The sequence below is a fragment of the Cynara cardunculus genome (genome assembly GCF_001531365.2).
Source record: "Cynara cardunculus var. scolymus isolate 2C chromosome LG 10, CcrdV1, whole genome shotgun sequence".
Lineage (NCBI taxonomy): Eukaryota > Viridiplantae > Streptophyta > Magnoliopsida > Asterales > Asteraceae > Cynara > Cynara cardunculus.
Genome location: NC_037537.1, coordinates 27,218,021 through 27,228,640, shown reverse-complemented (window position 1 = coordinate 27,228,640; position 10,620 = coordinate 27,218,021).

The window sequence follows — 10,620 nt, the reverse complement described above, 5'->3', positions numbered from 1 at the left end:
AAATTAAACCAAAACACAATAACTTTTAAAAAGAATAATTTAATACTGATATCGACATATATTTTTTTTCAAAATTTTATGATATTTTTGTAACTTTAAGGGGTTTTATTTCTATCTCTTTTCCTTCTTTTTCATCACATATTTTGATATACGAAAGTTTTGAAGAAAATTTACCATTACTTTTTTAATGTTTTTTGTCTTTCTTTTTCTAAAAGGTTTTTTTTGGGATATTTTTTCCGTTCTTTTCCTTCTTGGTAAAGGTTTCAGAACACGAAGTCAGAAGATTTCAGATCGTTGAAAACATAGTAACACGTTGAGCTCCAAAATACTAGTCCTTGTAAATGAGTACAAATGTGCTTGACTTTTTCTTTTGCTTGGAAGAAGGTACATCGACCAAGTAAATAAATATATATACATAAAAAAATATATATAACATCTATCTAGAAATATTATTTGGCCAAGGTTTGAAAGATTTGGAATACTATTTATTGTAAAAATAATTACATTTTTTGAAGTTACTATATTTTTAGCATGGTTTTGAATATAATATTACAATTACTGAAAACAATTTAAATTTTATTGAAACTTATGTTTATATTATGTTCATAAAAAATCACTTTATCATGAGTCTTCTCGATCCCCTATCATATTTTCCGGTTTCAACTCCATCCCTGGGATCTACAATCGCAGCCAAACAACTAGACCCTAACCGAATAGAGAGAAACCCTCCATCTTACAACCTATTCCTCCATGAGCTACTTGTAATGGGGTAGTGAATTTGATTGAGATGTCTTGGAAGCACAAATATATAAGTCTGAAAAAGTAAATTGGAGATGGAGGAAAGGTAAATATATAATAATAATAATAATAATAATAATAATAATAATAATAATAATAATGTATAATGTATATATAATGTATACAGATGTATACATAAATATATGTATATATATTATAATCATTTTTTATTATATTCAATTGTTATGTAAATAAAAACATACGTATTATTATATTCAAGTGTCATGTAAATAAAATGATTAGTAAAATTTAAAATTTAGAAAAAAATATAAAAAATAACTCTAAAGTCCCAACAAAAGTCGAAAGAGAATGTATGATTAGTCTTCTTATAGTAAATCTGGAAAAAAAATAACAATTAAAAAAAACATATTGAAGTTTGTTGAGGTCATATCATGGACTTTAATACATACATCCAAAATTCAATTATCGAATCGTTGTTGACATCAAAACTCTATAACCGCTGCTAAGAACAAACCCTCAATTCCATTGAAAAACTTAAGAAAAATATAGAAGTCAAAGTAAAAAATAAACTCTAAAATCTCAACAAAAGTCATTAATAATACCTAAACTAGTTGTGTACCCGCGCAATGCGACGGGAGCCATGAATTTTAACGATTTTGAAGTTCCACTGGTTTTATAAGATAAGATTTAACGATGATATAGGTTACACTTGGTCTTTACATATTAATACAATTTGAATAAATAAGAATTATGGTTCCAATTACAGATTATCGATGAAAAAAGTTGTATGACAGTTTAAAATCCAATATATTTAAACGACTTCACAAATGTGTTCGACTTACACCAAGAGCAAAGAACCAAGAAACTTGAGTTTTAAGATAAACACTCAAAACCAATAAAGAAAACTACAAATTTAACAGATCATAAGCCATGAAAAGACCAAAAAAGATGAGTTTTAGAATGAAATTTCAACTGTTTACCCTCTTTCTTGTCCAAAAACTCAGATTAAGGTTGAACAAGTACATGTATATATATATTTCAAAAAAACCCAAGAACATATTAATTCAGAACATATTATATAGTGCAATTTGGACAGCCTAAGCCCTAACCCCAAAATATATAGTATATATATATATATATATATATATAAATAACTATAAAAGTATAAATCGTAAATATTAAAAATATTTTTTCACAGTATATATAATATATAATAATATAATTAATTCAAAAACTATTCAATATTGGACTCATTTCGAAGGTATTAAAGAGACAATTATAATGGCGTAACTTGTTAAAATAAAAATATATTTTTTAAACATGTTTTAATTGATATACGATTATATATATTAATTCGATAAAGGTTTAAAATGAAACATTTAAAAGTAAAGGATGTAAAGTAAATTAATTAACTAATTATAGAGGTATAAAGTGTAAATTTAAAATTATAATTTAAAAAAAATCGGTTGTGAGAGTGTGGTGTGTGTGAGAGGGTGAGTGCATGTGAGGAGAGGATGGGGTGAAAAAGTATATAAAGGGTATCTTGGTCATTTAGTATTTTAAGACTTTAAGACTTTTACTAAATTTGCTTTATAAGATAGTATAAATATAGATTAGTATTCTCATAATAAACCTGAAAACGATCTTGTTGAATAATAAGAGTTTATAAAATGAAAAAACAAATCAAGTGATTAAGAGAGAAAATAAAAGCTTACTTGAAAAAAGATTTTGTTAAAAATAAGGATTTGTGAAATGAATAATAAAACAAGTGATAGAGAGAAAGAATAATACCTAAATTGGTATTATGATAGTAAACCTGAAAAACGATCTTGTTGAATAATAACAATTTATAATGAAAGAAGAATTCAAGTGATGATGGGGAGGGCCTTTCTCGTTGGGCGAACGCATCCGATTCTAAAGTCCTTTTCTAAACCACTTCCCGTTCAGTGAGCGAAAAATGTTTACCTGAAAAAAGATTTTGTTGAAGAACAATGATTTGTAAAATGAAAAATACATCAAATGATAGAGAGAAGAAAAATAGATTTATTGATAGACAAATCATGGAGGAATACATGAAAATGTTTAGAGGTTTCATCTCCAAAAATGAAGAGGAAAATGTTGGAGGTTAAGCTTTTTAAAATTACCAAAACAACTTTATTCTATTGAATTTTATGTTTTAAATGTAGGGATGAAAAAGTCTTTTATATATCAAATATATTAAAAAATTGAAAATCTAAAAAGAGAAGATAGGTTTCTAATGTTTAGAGGATGACACCTCATCATGTTTGGTTACTCCTTTAAATATATATATATATATATATATATTGATGATTTAAGAGATTGACTTAACATGTTAAGTTAGTCGAGCATATCTAAGGATGCGATAACATTGAATATTTTGATCAAAACCCAGATTTTATAACTCATTGATTATGTCACCCTTATTCTGGTATACACATCTACTTGATATGTCACCTTTATTCCAGTATACACTTCTCCTTGATATGTCATTCTTATAACCAAAATACATTTCTCTTTGATATGCTACAATTATTTCATCATATGATATAACATAACCAAAACCCCACGTTTATGCTAATTATAGCATCCAAAATAGTTTTATATCAATATTTCACATAAAGAACCATACGGTTTTACCAACAATTTCCAAATAAGGAAAGTTGGTAAAATATTAAACTCACCTTAGATTACAAGAGATGAAGGTAATATGATAAACCACACCAATTATCCAAACTCAGAGTCACATAAGTTAGCTTTTCTTCACACACGCATGCATGCCCGCCATTGACGGACCTACTAAGGGGCTATGGGTGGCACGTGCCACCGTATCGTTTCTCCGTCGAAGGGTAAAAAATATAGGTTTCTTGAATGGTGCAACCGTATTAATTTGTTGTGTGCCACCGTATGTATTTTGAAACTATAATGAGAACAAGTTTTATTTGGTAAAATGGGTTTGCAAGGCTTTTATTCCACCCCACATCCAAGTCCGAATCATATTAGTATCATTTTCTTAGTCAAACGGTGCCACCGTTTGAAATTTTTTTCTCTGTATATTTGTTTCTTATAGTCAAACGGTGTCACCGTTTGAAAAAAAATTCCTATATTTTTTTCTTATGGTCAAATGGTGCCACCGTATAAAAAAAATTCTGGGTCTGTCCCTGATGCCCACCCGCCGGCCCACCCACAGAGAGAAAAGCTTTTTCACCAACTTCCTTTTTAATCTCATAACATCCCAATGAGATAAATAAAATTATCTGATTGTATTAAACAAATAAGAATGAGGTGGTGGGTGTGATTGCTTTTTAAATCAATTAGGCATATAAACACATCAAGCCCCTTAACTTTCTAATACTTTTTTAAATCACCCCAAGCTTTATAACCGATTATTCCGGCGATCACAAATTTCATGCTTTAAATATAGGGATGAAAAAGTTTTTTATATATCAAATATTTTAAAAAATCGAAAATATAAGTAAAAAGAAAGATAAGCTTCTAATTTTTAGAGGATGACACCTCATTATGTTTGGTTTCTCCTTTAATATATATATAATGATGATTTAAGAGATTGATTTAACATGTTAAGTTAGTCCAGCATATCTATCTTAATGCATTAAGCTAGAAATTTTCCAAAATTACCCCTGTTTTACAATTTTTACTCACATGTCTCATTAAAAAATAAATAGTTTACTAACATACATAAAATTAAGTTTTTTGTAATCTAACAATCATACTTTATTGTTTTAAATATATTTTATGTTATTAAGGATTATGTTATAAAGGATTATTTATCTTCTTGAAATAAACTTGAAAATAGATTTGTTGAAAAATAACAATTTATGAAATGAAAAATAAATCAAGTGATGGAGATGGAGAAAAAGAGATTCAATGATGAACAATTCATGAAGAAGAGGTAGGAAAAATGAAAAGAGTATGCTAAATGCAAACATAAATAAATAATCAGTGCTTATAAAAATTAAAAAAAATAAATAAATTTCTAACATTTAGGAAAAGCCATGTCATCAATCTTAGTTTTTCCTTTAATATCCTAAATGTCACTTATATGAGAGTAGTCTAATCATTTTAATCTTGTATTATTTTATATTTTCAATTTATCCTTTTTATCTCTTTTTCATCAAACCCATTTCATCCATGGAAGCAATAATCCTAATTTTACGAGAACATAAGGCCCTGTGATTGGTGGTGTTTGGGGGCCGACCCCTCTTTTGGTGGTTTTGGCCACAAACAACCCCCCATTTGTAGCCTAAGATCTATAGACATTACTTGACACGTGACAAAACATAACCTTCTTGTCACCTATTTGACATGTTAGACTCGAATAACATAAAAGATTAAGGTGCTATTTACCAAACGTTTATTCGGATAAGTGTTTAACAAGTCATGTTACCCCTTATCGGATGAATATAATAAGGACCGATAATCTTACCCGGTAAGAACGAGACACGGACCAAGAGTCTTACCCGGTAAGTGAATGTGAGGACTCTTAACACGGTTAGCACTTACCAGTAAATAGTTGCATACAATGCCCTTTTGTTGTCTAAAATCTTATATGGTAAGTAAGTGATAGTGTTGAATTTTACAAGTAAATGTTTATTCGGTAAGTGTTTGGTAAACAACCCCTAAGTGGGATAAAGTTGCATTTTTTTATTCTGTTAAAATATGTGGAATTAAAAAAATTGGTAAAATATTAAATGATTTATATCCAGTTGAAATCGTAAAACATTTCACAATTCGTTCACCCATCTACCTCACTCTCACACTACATACCAAATGCACCATGATAAATGTATTGGAAACAAGAACCCTGTAGAAATTGAACATGATTCATTGAAATGATTGTATGGGTTGTTTTTGTCACTAAAATTAATAGGAGAGGATGAGACTTTAGTTTTTGTTTTTCTTGAAATCAAAATCCACCATATTTTCTATTTGAATCTTTAATTTTGAAGCTCAATTGATTCATACATGACATCAACGGTTTGGAACTAGGGTTTGGTTATGTGTAAAGGAGGATTTGGGTTAGATTTGCAGATGGGAATCTTCATGAAGAAACGTTTTTGAAAATATCTATTAGAGTAAAGAAGAAAAAAAGACCAAAAGCCCTCCCGTGAATGACACGTTGGCCACTTAACAAGACCATGAGTACATGAGTTAGTGGAAGGACGTAAATCAAAATGCAATACAAATTGTCAGACTAAATTCGTAATAAATGAAGTCATAGGACAAAACCAAAGTTTTGAACAAACTATTCGAATTTAATCGACATGGGCCATATTCAAAGAGCAATAAATTGAAGATTTCATTAGTTTAGGGGCTTTTTGTGATAAATTAATTGAAGATACGGAAACTAAAAGAACTCATAAACCACAGGGACGATAATTGTAATTTACTTTTATTCGTATTAATGAATAATATGTTAATATTTATTAGATCAAATTCTAAATAACCTTTTGTTTTAACTTTATATATTTATGCCAATTTTATATACCATACTTTTAATTTAAAGTTATTTATGTTAGGATTGTGGGAATTATTTATGAGTTCGAGTTAAGATTACTATTTATGTTAAACTGATTGTCGTAAATGAAACTAAAATCTGATTGCCGTAAATGAAACTAAAATCTGATTGCCGTAAACGAAACTAAAATATACAATGGTGTCACCCAAATACGTGGATCATGATATAGTCGTCGGATTGTCTTTTTTGCAAAAGGAAAGAAAGATAACTAGGATGAAAGTGGCAAAACCCTAATTTGTAATCATATGAGAGTTTTTGAAAATTAATTCAAGAATGCTATTTTTTAGGTTTTCTACTTAAGCCCAATTAAACCTCAATGTATAAGGGGTTTTGAAACATCTAAGATGACGTTTGATTCGTAGAATGATATATATTAAAATTCGAATATGTTAAATAAATTAGAATTTAAAGTAATTGGAATGTAAATGACCATGTGTTTTGGTTGACAGGAATAGAAAGAAATATGTCAAATTTTTTTTTGAAGATATCTGTTTGGTTCGTTGAATATAATAGTGGTGGTGGGGTGAAAGGCTATGGCGGTATCGATGGTGGTGGTGGTGGTGATAATGGCGATGGTGATGAATGTGGTGGTGATGGCGGTGACAATGGTGGTGGGAATAAAGGTAACAATGTAAGCGACAACGGTGGCATGTGGCGATGACAGCAGTTACAATGGCAATGGTGAAGACAGTGATAACAATCATGGTGGGATGGAACAGAATGAGGTAAATATAAAAGCATAATAGTTTTTCTTATAAAAGATAAGATAAATGGATTTGAATTCCTTGCTAAATACCAAGAAATTTACATTCCATCACATGTGGAATTCAAATTCCTTATTAAAACTAAAAGAATGAATAAAAATGAAATTTAGTCGATATAATTGACCATTTCAATTCTTTAAAATTTGGTCGAATACCAACGAATCAAACACCATCTTAATTTGCAGAAGAGTCCTAATCCCATTGACCTTTCTTTCTTGGGCTCTTGATCCGTTAGAATTTTCTCTCTCTAAATCCCTTTTTGGATATAGATTTGAACACATTTAGCTAACACTTTAAGTTAATTGATTCTATATATTATAATATGTTCTAAATGTGTGTCTCTTTGGGTTCTTGTCACGTTAGCAAGGTCTGGTGGGTTCAAAAAACTAGCCTTTTTTTTACCGTTGGGAACGTTAATATAACCGTTTTTTGCGATTTTTGACCCTTTTTTTGTAACACCGTGGTTATAGAACATCTAATTAACCCATAATCACCAAAACATTAATTTTAAATCTCCAATACATACGGGATACAAACTTTAGTTCAAATCCACCAAAAATATTCAAACGGTTTGACCCAATAAACTCTAGTTACTTACCCGGTTTCCATTTAGGCAATGTACTTTACATTTTGAACCCTCACATTTTCTAATTATGTCATTTGTGAGGTGTTAGGACCAAACTTACCTCCAACATCTCATTCTAACTATGGGTTCTACTTATAGCTCATTAGTACACTTCGCATTTTAGCAAATTCTCTTTTTACACAATTAACATATAAAACATGCTTATAATACATATTTAGAATCACTAGTTAAGCATATTTAGAAGGGTAGATGTTACCTTTTTTGTATGTCTTTTTGGGCTTCTAAACAATATACATAAGTGTCATGAAGTATGGTATAAGATACCAACTTACAAAATGAAAAAAAACGTTCACAATTCTCGGTTTCTCACTATATTTTGTGATTTCAGCTCGTATTCATTTCTCGCTTCCACTTCACAATTCTCATTTCTTTCTCTCTTTGTCTTACAAAAATGGCCAGTGAACAACATGATGCATCAAATGAATAAGTTGCCCAAGTTCTTGTTGAGCACAGACGAAAGTCCGAGATTTGAAATTCATACAACTTGGTGATCCTCATGAACAGGAAACGAAAGGCACAATGCAAAATGTGCCAAGCTCTCATTACGGCGAAAGGAAATTCTACTTTAAGGCGGCACACCGACAAAACATGCCCTGGATTGATGTCGGAGGGCGATTTCAAGCCAATCGATACCTGACACTCAAGGTCAAATATTATCGTTTGATGTCGAGTTGAACCGAAAAATGACAACACAATGTGTCATTCAAGTCGGGTTGCCTTTCAGACATTTCGACAACCTTCACGTTACGAAGTTGATTCAAAAACACTACAACCACGATACGAGCTGGTAAGTCGTCAAACCCTTAGACGTGATGCAATTAAAATATGGAAAAATGTGTCGAGGTGAATTCAACAAATGTTTTTTTCTTTTGCTTAACAACATTTTTTTAACATGTGATGTATGAAGCGCACCACACGGATTGTCGGTTTCTTATATATTCATAAAGGCACATTGGATTGAGCCGCAATCGTGACATTTATTCAAACGTGTAATCGCATTTTAACCGTTTGGTGCACCACATTCGGATGCATGCCAAATTTTAATTATTAAAAAATATTTTACATTTTATAATTTATCTGCTAAAATAATAAGGATTTCATTTGATAACGCTAATAATAACGATCTATGTATGGAAATATTAAAATGTCATTTGACACCTATTTTAAATGGTAAATTATTTCATACACATTGTTGTGCACACATAATAAATTTAGTTGTTCAATACGGTTTAAATACTTATAAACCCATAATAGATAAGTTTAGACTTATGGAGCGGTGAATTTTCACAAAGGATAAGAAAATTAATGTGGAATATATAAAATATTGCGAAGACGCTGATCTTATTTTTTTTGAAGTATATAATATTTATATACGGCAAATGCAACAAATAAACTCACACACCCTCCTCACCTATGGTGAGGTTTGAACCCCTGACCTCTTAAAAGGCCAATGACCGAGGTTCGATATGCCCATTAGAAGAAATTCGACTTATTTTATGATTGAAGTAAAACAAAAAAAATTATATTTTTTCATTTTACAAACACCATTACCCACAAAATTCTATTGGGAATCTTGATTGGGCCGTTGTTGAAGGATTGTACAATATTTTAGGCGATTTTAAAAATGTGATAACACTTTTATCCGATATTTATTATCCAACAAGCCATTTACTTTTAAATCAATTATATATTTTGGCAAATAAGATTGCACAATACAAAGACCATAACGATTGAGAAGGTTGATGAGTTCAATGAAAAAGAAATTGTTAAAATATTTTATGAACATCTTATTTTCTTTTCTTTGTGTTGCGACGTTAAACTCGTATTTAAATGTTATTGGTATTGAAGTTTTAATCACACAAATATGTGTGGGCTTTGGTTTAGATACAGCTACGGATAATTCTTTTTCAATGGAACTACGAATTTCGTGATTTATTCCAAATATTCAATAACTTGATTTCTAATAATGAGGTCAATTTTGTATTTGTTACTTTGTGCGYTGTTCTATTATTTGCCGGTGCGATTGCTAAATCTGCACAATTTCCCCTTCATGTATGGTTACCTAATGCAATGGAAGGTCCGACTCCTATTTCGGCCCTTAATCATAATTTTCAAGATCTATTTGATTATTATAAACATTTTGATGGGGGAAAAACCAACAACAAAGCTCTTTTCAAGTCGGATTTACGAGTTCTAGTTCTTCTAGTGTTCATCGCCAAAGTTGGAAAGAGTTGATGACTAATTTAAAGTGTATTTGAGTGACCAATTACAAATTTTATAATGTATTAAAAAATCTATCATTAAAAAAAATTAATTTTTTTTAAAGAAATTGAAAAATAATATTTTTTTTTGGGTAGGGACCAGTTACCCATAACCGGTTATGGATCAAGTTAAACGGGCTTGAGTTTGATGACCGGGACCGAGACCGGTTATGAGCATCACTGTTCCAGCCCGAGATTGGCTTCGGCCCGACACAGGATTTTGGCCATCACTAGTGCGTATGTGTGTGTGTGTGTGTGTGTATATATGTGTGTAGGGCCTAATCAAATGAGAACTAAATAGTTTATGATAACTGTGAAGTCCAATGTGAGCAAATCATTTTAGATAATTAAGATTATTTATTAAAATAAAAGAAAGGGTAAATAAGTAAATTGTGTTGATTATTCAATTTACTTTAATTAGTTTAATTATTTTAATATATGTATATATATAAACACATACACGGACACACAAGGACCAAATCCGGTGGGCCCTCCGGCACCCACCACCAATTTGGTGATCTCCTCTAGTTATCTTGTTGACCAAGACGTCGTTTCCGATGATCGACCACTAAACACCCACATGTGAGCATTCCCGACAACTAGCCCCATCTTTGTCCCTGTGACCTCCTCACT